The 23,617-nt window shown below is 40.5% G+C and overlaps 1 long non-coding RNA gene across 1 annotated transcript; it reads right to left on the bottom strand.

Annotated features, from left to right (window-relative positions):
* Window positions 1-20,576: 20,576 nt before the first annotated feature.
* LOC141380793 (uncharacterized) lies at window positions 20,577-23,027 on the bottom strand. Its single transcript, XR_012399622.1, has 3 exons — window positions 22,927-23,027; window positions 22,616-22,823; window positions 20,577-21,982 (listed from the first exon to the last, which is right to left on the bottom strand). It is a non-coding gene; the product is annotated as an uncharacterized lncRNA (long non-coding RNA).
* Window positions 23,028-23,617: the final 590 nt, after the last annotated feature.

Consider the following 23,617-nt stretch of genomic DNA (forward strand, 5'->3'; position numbering starts at 1 on the left):
CTGTCTTCCAAAGGGACTGGTTGGTCCTTCCTCTACTGTTTCCATTAGGATAAATGGACATCCATGCAAAGCGCTGCTAGACAGCGGATCCCAAGTTACAATTGTCTTTGAATCATGGTATTCCAAATATCTGTCTGATGTGCCTTTGCAGTCTCTTGAAGGGCTTTCAATTTGGGGTCTGAGCTCCTCAAGCTACCCTTATAAGGGGTATATTGTGATCGATGCCTACTTTCCTGCCACTCTCACTGGGGTGGAGGAGTCAATCTCTATTTTAGCCTTGGTCTGCCCAGAGCCTCAAGGGTTTAAGCAAGTCCCAGTAATAATTGGCACAAATGCAAGTTTTCTTTGGCCGGTTAGCTGCATTGAGTGGAGATGCCAACACTCCCAACATGTTGAGTTCTTTGAGGATTCAGTGCAGTTACTCTGATGCCTGCATACCTGTAAAGTCTGAAAAACCAACCAGAGTTAAATGGAGTGGATCCCATGCTCTTGTTGTTCCGCCAAGAGGTGAGCTGTATGTAGATTGTACAATGGAGTCTGAAGAACCCTTGAAGAAGGATATCTTTGTAGTAGAGTCTTCAGCAGATGATCAGTTACCTGTGGGTCTATTCATACCGCCTGTGATATTGCCTTCATCAGCGATAAATATGGACACCTTTCAATTGCCTGTGCATAATGAAACTGACAAAGAGATAGCAGTGCCTCCTGGTATGTATCTTGCACACCTGTTTCCAACTGATATCATCACTGAGCCTCGTAGAGAGAGGGACAAAGCAAAGAGGATAGATCCAAATTTGTTCAGCTTTGGTACATCAGCTATTCCTCCTGAATGGGAAGTAAGATTACGACAGAAACTATCCGAAAGGATTAATGTGTTCTCTCTTGAGGAGTGGGATGTTGGATTGGCAAAGGGGGTGGAACATCATATTCTATTGAATGATCCTAGACCATTCAGAGAAAGGTCTCGTCGCATTGCTCCGGCTGACATTGATGATGTGCGTCGACAAATAAAAGACTTACTTGCAGCTGGCATAATCAAAGAGTCTCGGAGTCCATATGCATCCCCAATTGTGATTGCTAGAAAGAAAAATGGGAGTGTGCGTATGTGCATTGACTATCGAACCCTTAATAGTCGAACTGTACCAGACCAATACACAACACCAAGAATAGATGATGCATTGGATTGCTTGTCGGGGAGCAGATGGTTTTCAGTGTTAGACTTGCGAAGTGGTTACTATCAGGTCGAAATGGCAGCCGAAAGCAAGGAAAAAACGGCATTCATCTGTCCACTTGGATTTTATCAATTCGAGCGTATGCCACAAGGAGTCACTGGAGCGCCAGCAACGTTCCAGCGGCTTATGGAAAAGGCAGTAGGAGATATGCATTTACTGCAAGTCATTGTTTATCTGGACGATTTGATTGTGTTTGGCCGAACTTTGGAGGAACATGAGGAGAGACTTTTGAAAGTGCTGGATCGGCTTGAGGAATTTGGATTAAAACTTTCCATAGATAAATGTCAGTTCTGTCAGGAGAAAGTTAAATATGTGGGACATATTGTATCTGCCACTGGGGTAGCTCCAGACCCAGAGAAGGTGGAAGCTGTAACACGCTGGAAGAGGCCAACAGATCTAAAGTCCTTACGGTCATTCTTGGGCTTTTGTGGATTTTATAGGCGCTTTATTAAAAACTATTCTGCAATTGTGAAACCACTGACAGATCTTACCAAGGGTTATCCTCCAGTGAAAGGGAGAAAGGATTCATTCTCAACAGGGAAATACTTTAAGGAATCTGAACCGTTTGGAGAACGTTGGAGTGCATGTTCAGAGGCTTTCCAGAGCATTATTCACTGCCTCACTAATGCTCCAGTATTAGCGTTTGCAGATTCAACCAAACCATATGTGCTCCACATTGATGCCAGTCTCAATGGTTTAGGTGCAGTTCTGAACCAGGAATACCCAGAGGGGCTACGTCCTGTGGCATATGCAAGCCGAAAGCTAAGTGCTACGGAACAGCGCTATCCAACACATCAACTTGAGTTCTTGGCTCTCAAGTGGGCCATATCTGATAAGTTTCATGACTACCTGTATGGTGTTAAGTTTGTTGTAAGAACAGATAATAACCCACTAACGTATGTCTTAACCAGTGCCAAACTGAATGCTACTGGACATCGATGGCTAGCCACCTTAGCCACATACGACTTCAGTATAAAATATAAACCAGGAAAACAAAATGTGGATGCAGATGTTCTGTCGCGATATCCTGTGAATGTTGAAGAGGAATGGACAGAAATTTCAGATTCAGCAGTGAAAGCTGTTTGTCATCTAACAAGCTCAACTCAGGATGGTGAATCTTCTTCGAGGTTGATAGACCAACTCTGCATTTCTCCACAAAGTGTTCCTACACTGTACACATGTCCTACTCAACTGGACACAGGTCAAATGGAGTGGAGGACAAAAGACGAAATAAGATTGGCACAGGACCAAGATCCAGTCATTGCTCCTGTAAAAAAAGAAGTAGCTTTGAACAAAGTGACTTTGATGCCTAAGAGTTCAAATCCAGATGTGGCTCTTTTACAACGACAAGGCCAGAAATTAGTAATCAGAGACAATCTTCTGTATAGGGTAACCAAACATCAAGATGAAGGAGAAAGAAGTCAGTTGGTTTTACCTGAAACCTACCATCTTGAGGTAATGAAATCCTTACATGATGATGCTGGCCACTTGGGAGTTGAACGGACAGTTGAACTATTTAGAGACAGATTTTACTGGCCCAAAATGGCTCAAAAAGTAGAACAGTATGTGAAGACTTGTGGAAGGTGTATTGCCAGAAAAACGTTGCCACAGAGGTCTGCCCCATTGAATAACATTACAAGCAGTGGGCCATTAGACCTTGTGTGTATTGACTTCCTTTCTTTAGAACCAGATGCCAAAGGGATTGCTAATGTACTGGTCATAACAGATCATTTTACGAGATATGCACAAGCCTTCCCTACAAAGGACCAAAAAGCATTGACAGTTGCCAAGGTTCTATGTGAAAATTTTTTTGTTCACTATGGGCTTCCTGCACGAATACATTCTGATCAAGGGAGAGATTTCGAGAGCCGTGTCATCAAAGAGCTCCTTGGGATTTTGGGGATTCGAAAATCTCGCACGTCACCATATCATCCACAGGGTGACCCACAACCAGAGCGGTTCAATCGCACTCTTCTTTCAATGTTAGGGACCCTTGACCCAGCAAAGAAAGCTAAATGGAGCCAATATATTAGTCAATTGGTCCACGCTTACAATTGTTCAAAAAATGAGGCAACTGGTTACTCGCCATACTATCTCTTGTTTGGACGAGAAGCTCGCCTACCTATAGATCTTTGCTTTGGCTCTTCACCTGACGGAAAACCAGAAGTAACATACTTGCAGTATGTGAACAAAATGCAAAGAGAACTTCAAGAAGCTTACCGATTGGCAGAAGAAGCCTCTTTGAAGAATCATCTAAGAAATAAGCAACGTTATGACAAGAGAGTAAAACCCCAGACGCTTGGACAAGGAGATCGAGTTTTCATTAAAAACCTAGCACACACAGGAAAACATAAATTGGAGGACAGGTGGAATACAGTGCCTTACATTGTGACAGAGAAGCTAAAGAACTTACCTGTGTATAAGCTACAACCAGAAACAGGAACTGGACGGATAAGGACACTGCATAGAGATCACCTATTGTCAATTGGAGACAATGTCAGAATCCCCGCTCCGTATGCTAGAGAAGACAAAATGAGACCTCCAATAACAAGAGCTCAATCGGCACTGAAAAAACAGTCAGAGAAAGCAGAAAACATCCAAACTACCTCTGATAGCGATGATGAGCTAGAATATTACTTACCTGAACGAAACCGAATACAAACCCAACCTCTGGATACATGGTCTCCTAAACCTGTGGGGGAAAAACTGAAACACAGTTATGATAGACATCAAACTAATCAAGAGAGCGTAACAGAGGAAAGCCGGATACACCAAATATCAGATGAGACAGTAAATCAAGTCAGTAATGCTCAAACAAGGGAGAAAGCATCTACTGAAAGCCGTCCGAAGAGAACAGTGAAGCCAGTCATTAAACTTAGTTATGATGATCTCGGCAGACCATCAGACAAACCTTTGACCATTGTATACAAAGGTATGGTCATACAAATTGGGAACTCCTCTAAGAGGAACAGATGTTGTAATACACTTCGGTGTCATCCTCTAGCCAAGTGTGCTAGATGTACTCAAACAAACTTTAATGTAGCTACTTTAGCCACTATACAAAGCTAATGATACATTTCTGGATAGTCTCATGGGGACATGAGAATTTTAGAGAGGGGAGAGTGTAGCACAGTGCTTTCATTAGAGCATAAATAAATAAATAATTTAGTTTTACTAGCAGTTTATATATTTCATTTATTGTAAAAAGTTCATTTGTTGTTGTTTAAAAGATGTATATGTGTGTGATGGTATTTTGTATAATACCTAGACTGATAGCTGTATAAAACCCTCCTACTTTCGAGGTAAAGTGTACATTATTGGTTCACGTGAATTTGGGGGAGGAGCTAAGATCCTGCACGGGAGAGAGAGAGAGAACGTGAATGCGAAACTGAAAAGAGACTGCGCCTCGTGTAGCAGAGCAAACTTAAGCAATTAAGCCGGACAGGTTTGATTTAAAGATTTATTGTGTTTAGGGAGTGAGTAACAACAAATAAGATATTCAGTAGATCACTGTGTAATGTTTGTTGTTTTTAAAATGCTCCCAGCATCAGTTAAAGTGTGTGAGAAAAACGTGCATAAGTGATTGATTAGCAGATCGGGAGACAGTATATACTGTGAACGAACTTTTCATCGACGCGGATAACGACGATACAGAGGATTTCCCGCTTTTGAAGCATATATACTGTTTGGAGCTGCCGAGGGGTTCGGGGGTTCCTAAATACAGAGGATTTGCTGCTGTGTACCTGCCCTGGGTGTCAGAGGCTGTCTACACCCCTAAATTGAGTGCCCTAGATCAGGAGAGCTCAGTGGATTAAAGGTACCATTATTTATTTTGTTTTATTTGGCTCTTCGGAGTGAAGCGGCCAATTACTGTTTTGCTTTTGAGGCCACAACGATCGCCAGCAACGGTACAGGCCTGCAACGGGAATGGGGAACTGTATGTGTGTGTGTGTGCGTGCATGAGTGGGCCCACGTGAATTAAGAGCGGTGATTGGTCACATTGAAAGTTCTTTAATATTTAATAAGGAGGTTGGTGTTGCAGTTTATTGCATATTGGGAAAAAATAATAATATATATTCACAGAAAATACACATTTAAGGACCATTTACAGTATATTTTTTAGTTAATTTGTATAGAGTGGATATATAATTTCCTTGGAGGGATTTCTTTGGGGAATTAACCCCTAAGGTGCCACATAATTTTATATTATTGTATTTCTTTTGTTTGGTTAAATATTTGTAAACCACTAACTAACTAACACTGTCATATGTGAATTTATGTTTTCATATTTAATTTTTATTTGTAAAAATAAATACAACAAGTGATTTAATTTAAACAATCTCTTTTTCTGGGTTATTAAACTGGCATACAATTTGTAAATATATCAACATAAAGCTCTTGTGCCATTTAAAATTCTGTGGTTATAAAACAGGGTTCCACAAGTTAATTCGTCGAGAGACAACCTAATTAGAACCTGGGAGTGCCCTAAGTGCACAGTAACTAATTCTGTGAGATAAGAGGGCGCTACATACGCACATCTACAGCTTTGTGCGTACGCAATGTTTTAGTAATATTTCCACGCAAGTCTTCGTACATGAGGCCCCAGATGAGTAGAGGAGGAGACAAAATGATGAAGCACACACCAGATGAGTTGAGGAGGAGACAACGATGAAGCACACACCAGATGAGTTGAGGAAGACAACGATGAAGCACACACCTCCGACTGGATACGGGGCTGACTGGACAAACTGGAGATAAAACAGAAAATAGGTAAGTTTCTGAATGGTCGATCGCTGATAATGAATACGTGGAGAGTATTCGTTATTAGTCCGCTTTGTATGAACGAGCCCGGACAAAGAGTGGTGTGAGGTGTGTGCTTATATTGCCTCACGGTGATAAGGTGCAGCTGTGCATGATTAAAACTCAGGTGATGATGGGCATTGTGTGAAATTGGTGGAAGAGCCTGGCCAATCTGTGACATTACCCCCCCTCCCCAGGGCCCCCTCCTGAGGGCCTAGTAATCTGACGCCGTGGTGGTCTACCTCGTCCACGAGGTGCCGGGAACTCGGGGTGATTGGAGTGGAAATCTTCCATCAGTGAGGCATCTAAGATGTCTGATCTGGAGACCCAAGATCTTTCCTCTGGTCCATATCCCTCCCAGTCAACGAGGTATTCTAGCTGACCACCACGACGCCGGGACCGTAGAATCTCCTTGACAGTGTAAATGGAGTCTTCTTCTAGCATCAGTGGTGGAGGGGGTTCCTCTTCGTGGCCAGGCTCTGTGGAGGGAATCAGAGGTTCGTGATAGGGTTTAAGGAGTGACACGTGAAATGTGGGATGGATTCTGTACTGGGGTAGTAGTTGTAATTTGTAGGTGACGGGGTTGAGCTGTTCCAGGATGGTGAAGAGACCAATGAATCTGGGACTAAGTTTTTTGGAGGGCAGTCGCAGGCGGATGTCTCTGGTGGACAGCCAGACCTTCTGTCCAGTATTGTAGACGTGACCTTCAATCCTTCTCCTGTCTGACACCTCCTTGGTTCTTCGGACTGCCCTCTGGAGATGGTGATGGGCTTCATCCCAGACCCTCTCGCTTTCCCGAAACCAGTGATCCACTGCGGGTAAATCAGACGGTTCGTCATCCCAGGGGAAAAGTGGAGGTTGAAATCCCAGAATACACTGGAATGGCGTGAGTCCTGTGTTGGGTCGCCGCAGTGAATTCTGGCCGTATTCCGCCCAGCCCAGAAACTGGTTCCAGAAATTTTGGCAACCGTGACAGAAGATCCTGAGAAATCTTCCCACTTCTTGAATCTTCCTCTCCGTCTGGCCGTTGGTTTGTGGATGACAGCCAGACGAGAGGCCGACGGTCACACCTAGGAGTCTGAAGAAGGCTTTCCATAGTCTGGAGATGAACTGGGGACCTCGATCCGAGACTATATCTTCTGGTAGACCAAAACATCGAAAGACATGGTTAAAGAGACTTTCAGCCGTCTCTAGGGCTGTGGGAAGACCTTTCAAGGGAATCAAACGACAGAATTTTGAGAATCGATCTATGATAACCAGAATGCAGGTATTACCGTCAGATGAGGGAAGATCCGTCTTGAAGTCTACCCCTAGGTGTGACCAGGGACGATTCGGGATGGGCAAGGGGTGGAGGTTGCCTGCAGGTAGATGGCGTGGACTCTTTGACATGGCACATTCTTTACAACCTAGCACATACCTCCTCACATCTCTTGCCATGCTCGGCCACCAAAAGCGTTGAGATAGCAGCGAGAGGGTATTGTTGACCCCAGGATGCCCAGAGCCCAGAGATGTATAAGTGGAGTGGATGAGATCTACCCGTTGATTATTGGGAACAAACTGTCAATTTGGGGGGCAGCCCGGTGGAGATCTGGCTTCAGGAGTGGCGACGGCTGGAGGAGCAGACCATCTGATGTGACAGACATCAATATGATCTGGAAGAATCTTGGCCGGGGTTTCGATGGTTTCTTGATGATCATGAATTCTGGATAGTGCGTCCGCTCAGATATTATTAGATCCTGGCCGATAGGTTATGGAGAAATAGAATCTGGACAAGAACAATGACCAGTGGGCCTGACGAGGACAGAGTCGTTTATCATCTTTGAGATATTGTAAATTTTTATGATCTGTGATTACCTGTAAGGGATGTTTAGCACCCTCCAACCAATGTCACCACTCCTCCTGGGCGAGCTTGATGGCTAGCAGTTCTCGATTCCCGATGTCATAATTCTTCTCCGCCGGACTAAGCTTCCTGGAGAAATAGGCACATGGATGGAGTAACTTGGAAGTACTGTGGAACTGAGATAAGATGGCTCCTACTCCAGCGGTGGAGGCATCTACTTCTACTATGAAAGGTAAGTCTGGGTCAGGGTGAGTCAGGAGTGGAGCTTGAGCAAAGGCTTCTTTGTGGTTTCGGAAGGCTGTGGCAGCTTCGGAAGGCCAGGATAATTTCTTGGGTTTATTTTGAAGAAGGTTGGTGAGTGGGGTGGTGACGAGACTGTAATTATGAATAAATCGTCGATAGAAATTTGCAAATCCGAGGAATCGTTGGAGTTCTTTGATGGTTGTGGGTTCTGGCCAGGAGACAACGGAAGTGACCTTCCCCTCGTCCATACGAACCCCTCTTTTATCTATCATGTATCCCAGAAACTGAACAGATGGTAGATGAAATGAACATTTCTCAGCTTTTGAAGTGGATTTTATACTCTTTAAAGTGTGAAGTTAATCTATATATTCAAATTATATGTGTATAATCTGCTTGTAGATTTGCCTACCATTAACACAATTGAAGTGTTATGTAAGGGGAAAGGGCCTGAGGAAACCACTAAGGGTCACGAGAAGTGGATGAGAAGAGAGCGGGAGAAAGCCTGAGTAAGCAACTAAGGTGTCTCAGGAAATGGATAAGAATAGAGCAACACATGTGTAAACAGAGACGTATAGATGGATAAGATATATAGTTACCAGGTTGGGGTCAAGGGTTAAACTAGGGGGTCTTGTGCAATAAATGTTGAACTAAGACAAAAACAGATGACTGAGGTGGAATTTGGGGTCAAGGGTTAAACTAGGTGGGATCTTGTGTGACAAGTATAGAACAATGTGAAGAGTAGCTGCGGACTTGTATATAAGCAGGCCAGACCATCAGTGAGTCAGAATTTTTCAGACAGAGATGCTACTGGGGGTCTCCTGAAAGTTCTCCTTTGTTGTCGACAATAAAGTATATTCTTCTGATATTCATAACCTCCAGACTGAGTTTGATTTAGTAAGAGAAAAACCAAGAAAACCACTACACTTTTAGGTACAGTTGGTGTTTCCTGAGGGTTTGCAGGACCTTCTCTACATGGTGGCAATGTTCGACCTCATTTCTGGAGTAAATCAAGATATCATCTACGTATACAATGACGAAGTGATGAAGGAACTCTGAGGACTTCATGGATGAAGTTTTGGAATACAGAGGGGGCGTTGCCCAGACCATACGGCATTACCCGATATTCATAGTGGCCAGTAGGGGTCACAAAAGTGGTTTTCCATTCATCACCCTTCCGTATTCTCACCAGGTTATATGCGCTGCGGAGGTCCAACTTTGTGAAGATCTTGGCAGATCGAAGTTGCTCTAGGGCCGCAGGAACGAGAGGAAGGGGATATCGGAACTTGACTGTACCTTGGTTGAGAATTCTATAATTAATGCACGGCCGCAGCCCTCCATCCTTCTTGGCCGCGAAGAAGAAACTGGATGCTGCGGGTGACGTGGAAGGACGGATATACCCCTGATGCAGAGCCTCCTGAATGTACTCCTCCATGGCCTTGGTCTCTGGAAGCGACAGTGGATAGATTCTACCTTTGGGCATTGTGGCAGTGGAAACCAGATCTATGGCACAGTCCCATGGCCGATGTGGAGGTAGCTGGGAAGCTTTCTTGGGGCAAAACACGTCCTTGTAAGGAGTGTAGATCTCGGGAATGTGGACGGATCGTGACTCGATGGGGCTTTCAACTGACGTGACATAGACAGATAGGGGTTTTTGAATCTGTAATGGAAGATCGGGGGAACAGCCTGGTCTACATCCTTCACCCCATCTCTTTATCTCTCCTGTGCCCCAAGAGAGGATGGGATCATGCTTCACCAGCCACGGTCGCCCTAGGATGATATCCATGGTGGCTCCCTCCAAAACCAGGAATTGTATATCCTCTGTATGTAACCACCCAATTTGGACACTAACGGGTTCACATTTACGATGAATACGTGCCTGTGACTTGATATTGTTGGTTATGGGTTGATTCTGGTAGATGTGCGTCGAGGCTTCGGTGCGGAGGTGGAGCTGGCGACAGAGGGGGTGTGAGATGAAATTCCCAGCTGACCCTGAGTCGATAAGGGCGGTGGCTGAAACAGAAAAAGTGTGGGTAGTTAACAGTACCTTGGTAGTGAGAGGATTCATCTTCTCAATATCAAAACTGAACACACTCACCGAGGGGCGCATGGGATGGAGAGGTCAGTCCAGTCTGACATGTCCTCCGGCACCACAGTACAGACACAGACCCCGGGTCAGCCTCCTCTGTCACTCAGCGGCCGTGAGTCTACTGGCTTCAATGATCATGGGTTCTGGTTCTGGAGGGATTGTCCGCTGGCAGCAACTAGAGTATGGAACCGAAGGGCATAGTCCTGTGTGGACATAGTTCCTTGTTTCAGATGGTATAGTTGTTCTCCAGCTGCTACTTCTCCATCAGCGCGACCAAAAACCTCTTTGAAATATTTGGTGAAGGCTTGAATGGAATTAGTTACCGGCCCAGCTTGTTGCCAGATGGTCTCAGCCCACCGGAGAGCAGATCCAGAGAGAAGTGAAATGATGAAAGCAATTTTAGATCGATCTGTGGGATATAACTCCAGTTTCATTGTGAATACAAGGGAACATTGTAATAGGAATCCGTTGCACTCCTCCTCCCCGCCAGAGTAGGGCGCTGGTCGAGCCATGGGACTGGATGTGTTAGGGGAAGCCGAAGAAGTGCGCGGTGCTCGTGGTGTGTCAGAAAGTGGTGCAGCTGGCAATAAAACTTTCTTTAACGCGTCTACCAGCTCTTAAATTGGATCGGGGTTGCTCATGCTGTTAACTTTAATGGTCCGGGCTTCTGTTAGGAAACGGACGGACAAACAAGGTGAGTGGAAAATATAAACGTTTATTTTCACAGCAGAACAACAGAAGGATATGCAGGGTTCCGTGAGTGGAGACTGAGGAGATATAACTGTCCTTACTCCTTTCAGTATGGATGATGATTAGAGATGCTGACCGAATGCACACACCAGATGAGTGAAGGAGGAGACAGAATGATGAAGCACACACCAGATGAGTTGAGGAGAAGACAACGATGAAGCACACACCAGATGAGTTGAGGAGAAGACAACGATGAAGCACACACCTCCGACTGGATACGGGGCTGACTGGACAAACTGGAGATAAAACAGAGAATAGGTAAGTTTCTGAATGGTCATTCGCTGATAATGAATACGTGGAGAGTATTCGTTATGAGTCCGCTTCGTATGAACGAGCCCGGACAAAGAGTGGTGTGAGGTGTGTGCTTATATTGTCTCACGGTGATAAAGTGCAGCTGTGCATGATTAAAACTCAGGTGATGATGGGCATTGTGTGAAATTGGTGGAAGAGCCTGACCAATCTGTGACAGTAATCAGTATGAAACCTACACTGTCTAGTTTCTCAGTCTGAGCTAATTAGAGTTATTGCTACCACATCCACGTGGCTTTTTTTTTTTTTACAATCGTCTGCAAGAGACACACGCAACATGTAGACTGGTCAGAAAAAAACGCGTCATTAAAATGAACGTAAACTCAGCAAACACTTAACCAATAAGCATGAGAGATATCTATTGAAAGCTTGATATGTCTACTTTTGCATTAACCAATTCAAGTAGAAAACAAATATACTTTTTTCACGTAATCCGTATAAAAGTAAGGACTCTCCTGTATCGCCTCATTAAAGCTCCCGCTTCTCAGGGAGCCAGGTAATGTACACATTCCCCAAGATATGGCATCAATTGACAAGCTTTATAATAGAGTTGCTTACATTTTCATGCTATGTGAGTGAAGAAACACTTCGAATGGTACTGAAAAGCGACAAAGAATTTACTTTCTCCTTAGAGGAAGAGCGAAATTCTTATGACGAATGCATACATTTTGATGAACGCCTAGACCCAGCGGAGGATAGTATTCCTGTCGACCAAGTCTTTTATTCTTACCTTAATTATTTAATGAAAAAAGTCCTTACAGGCCACTTGTAGTTTCATTGCTGTACAAAGTGTATCCTATAATGAATATAGCATATACTGATAAACATAGGCCTATATAATAAAATGTAGTGTTATATGAAATATGCTATGCTATAGTGAAAAATAAATACTGATGTTGTTTACAAAACATGGTTTGTTTAGTTTATAATTCCTATTTGGTGACTGAGTTCATTAGGTAAAATAGTACTAGTATCTGTGAACATCACAAAAAAAAGTTAATAGTGTAGATTATGTGATCAGCTTGTTTTTTTTTTTTTTACAGATGTGAAAACAACAGCGGTAAAAAGAGACTGATGTTGACATGACTCCACATGCTCTGAGATATGAGATTCCTTCATGTACTTGAAGACCATGTAATGCTTACACTTACACGGCACTCCCCCGGCACTCACCCGATTGGGTTTTTTTGTGGAGAAGAAGGATGGTTCCTTGCGTCCCTGCATAGATTATCGGGGGTTGAATGACATCACTGTAAAGAATCGTTATCCTTTGCCACTGATGTCATCGGCCTTCGAACTCCTGCAGGGAGCAACCATCTTCACAAAATTAGACCTCCGCAATGCCTACCACCTAGTTCGGATTAGGCAGGGGGACGAATGGAAGACCGCCTTTAACACCCCTACTGGTCAGTCTGTTCCTGTCACGGGTAGAAGAAGGAGTGAACTCAAGTGCAGAACACAAAGTGTTTATTAAGGAGAAAATCTTTGCAAAGGAACAAAAAAACCCAATCGGGTGAGTGCCGGGGAAGTGCCGTGGTAAAACAGTCCAGAAACAACAACGGGAGACTCGTTCACTGGCAGCCCTGGACACAAATATGGGGTGAGTAACAGACCGTTATACACACACACCAACGACAACAGACTGACAAACATGAAGGGAAATGACGTGCTATAAATAGGAACAAAGGGATGAGAAACAGGTGGAGCGAATTACTCCGATGACTTGTGAATACTAGAAAAGCAGGTGACTGAAGGTAATCTGTAACATTGAACTGGAGAGGGTGAGAACACAAGGTACGGTGACAGTCGCAGAACCACAAGAGGCCACCCCTTGCTCTTAAATGTGAATCTATTCGGTGCTTTCATTTTGTTTAGGCATGAAAACACTTTGAAATAAACATAAAAACAGCGCAATTCATATCCTCTTCATTATAGGTGCCATTGCCCCTATGCAAACCTCAAAACAGTCAGTTAATGTAACTATGCATGACCATCAGCTGATGCGCTCCATAGTGATAAATTAGACGCTGTTTCCCAAGCGGATTCTGTACGTACGCGATTTGATGCGGAGCTCAAGTGGACACTGGGTTTTGAGTGTGTGTTTGAACAGACTTACACATCATCATAATTATAATAATGGCGGTTAATTTGACTCCAGATTAATAAAGGGACTAAGCCGAAAAGAAACTGTATGAATGAGTAATAATAACAACAACAACATCTAAACATGTCGATCTTGTTGGGTTTTCTTTTAAATAAAGCAAATTTTGTCTTAAATGAGCATAAACAGTTAGGAAAGCAATCAAATTCTTTCATTAAAGATTTGTGCATTTTTAAAGTGACACCTGTTATTTAATGTAATCAAACAAACAAAAAAAATGTCAATGAGAGATTAATTTGCTGCTCCTTAATCAGAATGTCTAAAATATACAGTGAAGAAAAGATGAATGAGATTTGATAACTTGATTATATTCCTTTATAATAGCTAATAATTTTAATAGATTAAACTGTTTGCTAATTTATTGTGCCGCTTTTTCTAATGTATACTACTTATTATATCCTTTGTAAATAATAATAAAAACGTATTACTAACCATTTCAGCAGGTTATTTACAATGAAACAGCTTCATTATTTATTTATTTATTTTTATTTATTTTTTTTTTTTGGGGGGGTGGAGGGTTCGGGGAAAACACAGTTTTCTACTAAAGTTACATTTTAAACTTAAAAGAACAAATTGGCTTGCAAATCTTTCACTTCTAGTGTTTCCTTGGTCATCCCAGCTGGTTGAGGTGACAGGATATGTAAAAGAAACATGTCACTGTTGGAATCTCCAAAAACAATTGGGTTAACTACTACGACTAGAACAGAAAAAACAGGCAGCTGTCTGTCCAGAATCCTCAATTTAACACAGCACTTGGAGCAAAATTTAGAGGAGCTTAAAATCTGTTATATTATTTAGTGATGCTGACTTCCCCAACATTTTAGCCACAGTGTAAAAAGTATTCATAAGCTAACAGTTTCCTGTATTTTGTGATTTATGTTAAATTCCATAATGTGATCTTGATCTTTTCTCCAACAATTATTGACTTTAAAAAGTTACTCTTAAAGTCATTTTAATAGGCTGAAGTGAAACTGTAAATTGTCTGGGTTGGTGGTGTGCATAATGGTAAAACAACTTTGTAATAAACTGCAAGAACAGTTTCTGTCTGTTTCAGGACTTAATTCTCTCTGTATTACTTCTTACAAAATGTAATATTTAAAACTAAACAAACGTCAAAAAAGTAAAATAAAAGTTTCAACATCAATTATTGAGTAAGTGGAGATCAATGCTGCAATTTGTACACAATTAATAACAGTAAATAAACAAAAACAAAACAAATTATAAAATGCAGAAACAGTTAAATTACACACACACACACATATATATATATATATACAAACACACACACATATATATATATATATATATATATATATATATATATATATATATATATATATATATATATAAAATACTAGAAAAAGTTGTTTCCACTCAATTATGCTCTTTTCTGCAGACGAACAATATTTTTGAAGTGTTTCAGTCAGGTTTCAGGGCTCACCACAGTACAGAAACCGCCTTAGTGAAAATAACCAATGCCAATGATTTACTCTTAGCTGCTGACCGAGGGTGCGTCTCGCTATTAGTTTTACTTGATCTTAGTGCGGCATTTGATACCATTGACCACAATATCCTCATAAATTGCTTAAAGTCTACTGGTGTCCAGGGACAGGCTCTACAATGGTTTAAGTCATACTTAACTGACCGCTACCAGTTTGTGAATATTAATGGACAGCCTTCACAAGTCAGCCCAGTAAAGTATGGGGTGCCTCAAGGATCAGTTTTAGGCCCTCTACTGTTTACAATTTACATGCTACCTCTAGGAGACATTATTAGAAGACATGGGATCAGCTTTCATTGCTATGCAGATGATACTTAATTATATATTTCAACTAAACCTGACGAGACGTCTGAACTTTCTAAACTAACTGAGTGTATCAAAGACATCAAAGACTGGATGACCAACAATTTTCTTCTCTTAAACAACTCAATTTACAATTAGAGGGATACAAAGTTAGCTTTAGCTCTACTATAAAAGATCTGGGTGTCACATTAGACAGCAATCTAACTTTTGAAAATCATGTATCCCATGTCACAAAAACTGCCTTCTTTCATCTGAGCAATATCGCTAAATTACGAAATATGCTATCCATCTCAGATGCAGAAAAGCTAGTCCATGCTTTTATGACTTTGAGACTGGATTACTGTAATGCTCTATTTGCTGGCTGCCCAGCATCCTCTATTAACAAACTTCAATTAGTACAAAATGCAGCAGCCAGAGTTCTGACCAGGTCTAGAAAATATGATCATATAACCCCAATTTTATCCTCCTTACACTGGCTGCCTGTTAAGTTTCATATTGAATTTAAAATATTACTTCTCACCTATAAAGCTCTAAATAATCTAGCTCCTGTTTATCTAACCAACCTTCTGTCTCACTACAAACCAACTCGCTCTTTAAGATCTCAAAATTCAGGGCTTCTGGTAGTACCTAGAATAGCAAAATCAAGTAAAGGAGGTCGAGCCTTCTCTTTCATGGCTCCTACACTCTGGAATAGCCTTCCTGATAACGTCCGAGGCTCAGACACACTCTCCCAGTTCAAAACTAGATTGAAGACCTATCTGTTTAGTAAAGCATACATTCATTGCATCACCTAGCGGGTTCCACACTGGCTTCTGCATCTTGCTTATATACACTTTGAACAGCAGCTATGCTAATTATTTACTTTATTCTCTATTTTCACCTGGGGATACTCATCCCGAGGTCCTCAGATTATGCGGAGTCACTGATTGGATCCAAGACCAGCGACGTGATGATCCCAAGGATTCCATATCCGGGACCAGGCCATATCCTGAGCTGCTGCTGCGCTGATGGTCGTGGGGAGTGGAGATGAGTCTGATTCCAGCGACGCTCCAGGGACAGACGAGTCTTCGCTGAGGCCATCTTCCAGCCTAAACCATGGCGAATGAAGCTCTGCACAAGACTTTTGGCCAGCAGAGAAATTAAAATGGTCGTGCCCAACTGAGTCTGGTTCTCTCAAGGTTTTTTTTCTTCACTCCCTTCAGGTGAAGTTTTTTTTCCCTCTCCGCTGTCGCCACTGCCTCGCATGGTTCAGGATTGGTAGAGCTACGCATCGATGAATTGGCTCTTCAGAGTTTGAACTCTCAGTAATGATTAAATCACACTGAACTGAGCTAAACTGAACTGAACTTAAACACTAAAACCTGAACCACACTGTTCCAGTTACTATGACCATTTATGTGAAGCTGCTTTGACACAATCTACATTGTAAAAGCGCTATACAAATAAAGCTGAATTGAATATATATATATACATACACATACATACATACATATATACACACACACACATATATGTATATGTGTGTATGTGTGTGTATATATATATATATATATATATATATATATATATATATATATATATATAAATTTATGAAACAAATATGCATGAATATGTTGTTTCTAACTGTTTCTTATCTTATTGCCTTGACGTTGCGCCTTGACATTTTTGAGCACTGGATAAAATTGTTCTGCTTAACTGAGCTGAATATTTGCACGTATTCACAGCCCATGTAACCTTGATATTGATGTATAAAAGCTGGGAATACCCCAGTCTTTTTCAGAAGAGAGCAATAAACTGTTGGATTTACATCTCAGTTTTTTGTTGCCTTCCTGGAGCTCCTGCTTACTGAAGAAACACACAGACGATCTGCAATTTATCCCAACAACCTGGTGACCCTGACGTGATGAAGCTGATCAGGTAAGACATGAATTTGGTTTTGACTACCTGATTAGTTTCATTACTGAACTGAGTAATCCTTGGCTGGGATTTTCCCTTACAAGCCATGACGAGCACGCTATACAAAAGTAGAACAATCATTCTGTGTGTTTTCTAGTAAGTATTTACTAACATGGGTGGTTCATACCCCAAGCCTGAGATAGGGGAAAGCCCTAAAGATTGGATGTATCGATGTGGGTGGGGATATTACACTAATACCTGGTTAGATAATCTAGCAGGGTGGACTGAGGCACAAGCGATGCGTCCCTACTAGGGATGGGAAGATTAACCGATATGTATCGATACGCGGTCATGCGCGTGCACGATGCGAGTGCATCGGTAGAGCATCAGAGGATGAATGAAATTTTGGAAGCAAATCGAGATGCATCGGCTTTTGCGAGATGCATCGGTTTTTCCAAGATACAGCTTATATTTTTAATATAGAATGTATTTTTTATTTATTAACAAGTGTTGTCAACCTGTTTTTGGCGCATAATTTAATCAACCTACATAAAGTAAGCCTTAGCAACGGATTTGCGGATGTGTACACTTACACTACAACTCAGTGTATCAGGTGTGGGGATGAAGCTAGTGGCACGCCCTCAGAAAGCGCAAGAAGCAAAACAAACATTTTATTCCCCGCTGAGTTTTTAATCTAAAGTATGGCAACATGGATTTAAGGATGGACGGCATGACAGGACAGATGCAATTTGCAAAATGTGCCGCGCATCTGTAAAATACGCGGGCAGTACGACTAATCTGAAATCTCACTTGAAGCGGCGCCACGGTGTTGTTGTGAAAGCATCTTCCAGTGTTCCTGCATCCCCGGCTTTTGCACTGCTTCAACTGTAGCTAACAGCTCCAAAAGTGGTGAGAAAAGCATTGCAAGTTTTTTTTTTCCCATGCACAACAGTTTTGTGCGCTCTACGCCAATAACGGATGCTATTGCATTGTTCATCTGCAAAGATATTCAGCCTAGTGTCACGGAGAATGAAGGTTTTAAACACCTCCTCCTGTTAATTTTTATTTAATAATAATAATAATAATAATAATAATGATAAAAATAATGGGTGTCATGGTGGCACAGTGGGTAGTTTGACCACCTCACAGCAAGAAGATTGCTGGTTTGTTATATTTTTATTAGCCTGTTGTTTACAGTGACAGTGATGTTTCAAAGCAGCATAACACTGATAGTTCACCACCTTAAGTTTTGAATATTCAGTGGCAAAATATATCTTTGTAAAACTTGTTTTCATAGTTGAAAGGTTAAATAACAATTCTTGTTGTGCAATGCTAAACCTTTATGTTGAAAGAGTGCAAATATATATAATTGAATATATATTGTACTTATACATTCTGTTTATCTTGAAAATACTTAAATATTATGTGCTATATGTTCTAAAATGGCCCTCTACTGTAAACTGACACTCTGGCTCTGAGAGAAAAGCCAGTTTATAAAAAAAGTCTTGGTTTTGCTTGGTTAATAAATAATCAAACTCATTCAATGGCACAGCATCCTCTTTCACATAATCTCATAAACTTGATCTAATTAGTGCTGAATTATCGCATTGTATTGTGATATGGGTGTGAATCGTATCGTGTTGCATCGCAATATGTTACAAATGTATTGCTAATATATCGGATCGTATTCTTTGTATCGAGATGCGTATCGGATCGGCATTATAGCTTAGATGCCCAACCCTAGTCCCTACCCTAGAGATGGGTCATTCGACCCCCATGTGCTAAAACAGGCTCACAAATTAATTTAGGAAATTAAAGGAGATCCCAAATGTGACTATAATTATATGAGAAAGGGTTATGAAATCTGGATGAAGATGATGAGTGTGTGGAACGATAAACAAAATATTAACGTATAAAGGTAAAGAAATTAATTCCGAAGCCTCTTAAAGGCTCAGCATCAAAGATTGAGGTTAAAAGAAAGGAGACACCCAAAGTGGCTCCAGCCCCCGTTGTTACTGTTCCCTCAGTTACAGTTACTGTTTCTACTCCTACAACCCCCCCCCCCCCCCTTCTTATGAGGGGCAAGGAAAGGCACAGCAGAGGATGCCTCTATATCCTTTACAAGAATTAGAGGGGTTTCGCACATAGAAACCAAACCAAGGGGATAATCAGGCTTTCCTATGGGTCTCAAAGAAAGGGGGACATGCCGAAGTAACCCCTCCCTCCGCAACACTGCTCAAGGATGTCATTTCACTGCTTCCTGATATGAGCAGGCCAGTAGAATTTGCAAAAACTATGATACACTGCCTGATCAAGTTATAGAAGCCTGCCCTCTACCTTTTAAATCAGCACAAGCAGCTGAATTGTACTGTATGCCCTCACTCGAGCCTGCATATTATTTGCTGACAAACCAGTTACAATCTACACAGACTCTAGATATGCCCTTGGTGTTTCACATGATTTTGGTGCCATCTGGCACCAAAATCACTGGTGCTGACGGTAGACCAGTGTCCCATCATTCCCCTTATAACTGATTTAATAACGGCCTGCCATCTTCCCTCGCAACTGGCTATTGTTAAAACTCAAGGCCATTCGAAGGAATACACTGATAAAGCCAAAGGAAACGCTCTGGCTTACCGACATGCTAAATTAGCAGCACAACAGCCCTTGCCTGAGGATTCCATGCACGTTTCCTTGTTGTCTACAACCTGGGCATCGGGGATGCTCGATTTGGCGATGTTACAAGCATCAGCCACTGACGAGGATAAGTCCTTCTGGGACGCCTTTTCTTCCACGTTTGATGAAAAGACGGGTCTATGGCATGACAACACGGGTCGCCTATGTCTCCCACACGTGGCACTGTCATTCCTCATCCATGAATTTCATGGTGTCACTCATCGTGGACAAAGAGGGGTACATGAAACTATGCGAATGGAACTATGTTTTGTGTCCCAAAACTAGAAACCACCATTAATAACATACTTGAGAAATGTCTTATATGCGCTCAATATTATGTATCAAAGCCTGTGGCATAGCACCAACATTTAACAAAGACCAATCACACCTTTTTCTGAATGGCAAGTAGATTTCACACAAATGCCCAAGAGGGGACCGTTTAAGTATCTACTGGTTTGTGTGGATAAATTTTAAAAATGGGTAGAAGCTTTTCCCTGCTCAAGGGAAAATACACAAGTGGTAACACAGAAATTGATCTCTGAAATTATACCTAGATATGGGATCCCACATGGGATAGGCAGTATAGGCAAATGCTAAGAGCGCTGTACATCCAGGGGGCGCCAGAAATAAGCGCGGTTAAGTTGGTTTTGTTTTTGATATTCCTGACACACTCAGTGATAGATGGCAATAACTCAAAAACCTAAAAAGATCTAAAGTGTGTTTCCTACAAAAAAACAAAGCTGGTTATGTTTCACAGCTGTCTTTTTCTTTTTTTTTTTCGCTCGACATTACAACCACTGCTCCGTTTAGCCGGGGATATGCGTTCAGAGCTTGCGCAGAGTGGAGCTCTCAGTAGGGCACCGTCGGAAAAGTGCTTCTTTTTTTTCGTTTTTTTTTTTTTTTTTGCTCTTTCCTGTTTTATTTTAAAAACAACATTTTTTTTCTTTAATGAGCACAAACAGTTACTAAAGTAATCAAATGCTTCATTCATTCGTTCATATAGATCTGTGCATTCTTACATAACTCCTTTGTTATCAAACAAAACACAATGAGAGATTCATCTGCTGCTCTTCACTAAATAACTACAGGAACTTTAATCAATATGCAAATACAATTAAAAGTTAAATTTTATATTTAAATTTAGATTTTATAGCTTTATTTAATTTCTGTATGAGCCATTGTTTTAATAGGTTAAATCTTTTTTTTAATGTCAATATTTTCTATTGTTTGCTATGTATTCTATCATTTGAAGCTATTTGTTGTCCCATATTTTTTACATCCCAACGTTGACAGATATGGCATAACATTGCAAATCAATAAATATCTATAGTGCTATCTGGGTAACACTTTACAATAAGGGTGCATTAGTTAACGTTAGTTAATGCATTAGTTAACATGAACTAACCATGAATAACGCATGTATTAAGCATTACTTAACCTTTGTTAATGCTAACTAACCATTTATTTATGTCTTAGTTAATGCATTAGTCAACGTTAGTTAATGCATTAGTTAACATGAACTAACCATGAATAACGCATGTATTTAGCATTACTTAACCATTTATGTATGTCTTAGCTAATGCATTAGTTAACATTAGTTAATGCATTAGTCAACGTTAGTTAATGACCACTAAAAGTTAAAAAAATATTTTCAGAAAAGATGTTGCAAAACAATGGACAGAGAGCAAGCATGATAGCATGCCAAAAGCTGATAATCACTTTAAAGGTGATATTTTTTCTTAATGTCCTTGAACAGTCTTCCAAGTGGAACATTCCTGTGGCGGTTACCAAGCCAATAAGTCCACTCAATTACCTTCAGGTGCTGTTTTAGCAGGTCTTCTGTCCTGTTTCCTCTTAGACGCCATATTCTTCCTTTGTAAGTTACCCATGCCCTTTCCAGATTCTGTGTATGATTGCCTGTTCTCGGATCTACAAAACATTGACTGTGATTCACAGCAAAGTGGTTATAGCCAAGATTGGTAAGTGCACCACTGTAAGCACGCCATTCGTCACTAAGTATGGTACTTCCAGGATGCACATGTTGTTCAATAAGCAGGATAAGATGATTGCGGGACCTTCGATGAACAAGCTTTAGAATGGGTTTTCTAATTCTTTGTGCAACCCCCAGCATCTCAAAGACCCATTTTCTTCTGTGCCAAGTCTTTGCAAATCTTCCACGTCCATACTGCAAAATAATCATGCAATATAAAAACAAAAATAATTGTACAATATAAAACAACTTTACAAAGACAAATAAGATGTTTAACAAATCTGCACATATTCTATAACAAAATACACTAAATTAAACATATATTCATAATATGTCATATTGTGAAATAATATAACAATTTTAAATTACTACATTGATTAATGTATTTTAAATAGGGCTGTTAGCATTTTCTAGTGCTGATTTAACATGTTAATGGAATTAATTAGTTATTCATTAAAACATGTACTGCCACCTACTGGCCTTCTTACTTTAAAATTTAGGGTTCAAAAACATCTGCCATCACCTAATTACTTTTAACATGTATACTTTTCCTTCTCTTAAGAAACTTTCCTTAATGAAAAAAAAACACATGCATTTCTTTTAAATAATTTTACAAACTGTTTTAAAGCAATCAATAAATAGTTGTATAGGCGAGACAACAAAAAGCAACTTCTGGATAAAACCATGATCATTTGTAAAATTGAATAATAGATTCTATTTGTATTTTTCTAATTATTGCTTTGTAATGTCTATTTAATACTTTATGCACACAATTACATATTCTTATCTCTGCAATATGACTTGTATTTTAAGTTGTATTTTAATTACCTTTCGTTTGTGGCGGAAGTTGCTTTCATCAATCATAACAAACTCTCTGGGATGTCCAATCATTTGGCCCTTTTTTCTGGCATACAGCTTCATAGAATATCAGCATATTCCTCTGACTTTTTGGGCCATCCTGCTTAGTGTTCTTGAGCTTCCAGCAATGCCATCTTCAATCATGTCAATTTGTCTCAGTTGAAGGCCTTGAGCAAACCTGTTAATAAAAGTGAAACTACATGTTGTACTGATAGTCCTGGACAATTGTTTTCTGTATTGTACAAAATAATAGTAATAATAATAAATATTCTATTACATACCGATATATGAACTTCATCCAAGAAAATAAATTGCACTTTGACTTTGCAAACAGTGATCCAGATCTCACAGACATGATTTTTCTCATGTGTCCTTTTTTCATACAGGACCTTTAACAAAATATAATATAAGAAAAATATAACTATATAAGAAAGTGTATTCTTCATGCTCAAGATGAGGATTTAGTTGTGTGTGTGTCTGTCTGTCTGTGTGTGTGTGTGTGTGTGTGTGTACAGTATATGTATATGTATATTTAACACTTACCAAACATAATTGTCTCCTTTGTTTGAGTTATATGTCAGCTTCATTCTGTGCTGGCAGTGATTGCACTTCATTTTCGCTTTGAGCATTTTTTTTTTTCTGGAGCCATTTAATCAGTTTTAATTTCTTTTTTTTTGGTTTGATGTCCTTCAATAACTGACAACAATTTTTGCTTTAATGTCTGGCCCATCACACCTTTAAAATAAGTAAACAGTTAGGCATATTAGTATTTAAAATGTGTTGTTATTATTATTATTTTTTGTCAATTAATAACCTTTATTGTGCATACAACAAATGGTTAATTTATTCATGTTCAACATGCAGAATTAAAGTAACACAAATATTTATAACTGTATGCACTTGATTAATATTATTAGTTGTTTTAAAATATTAAATCCATTTCTTACCTGCTTTTACCTGTCACTGCCTGCC

The sequence above is a fragment of the Danio rerio genome, chromosome 24 (assembly GCF_049306965.1).
Source record: "Danio rerio strain Tuebingen ecotype United States chromosome 24, GRCz12tu, whole genome shotgun sequence".
Lineage (NCBI taxonomy): Eukaryota > Metazoa > Chordata > Actinopteri > Cypriniformes > Danionidae > Danio > Danio rerio.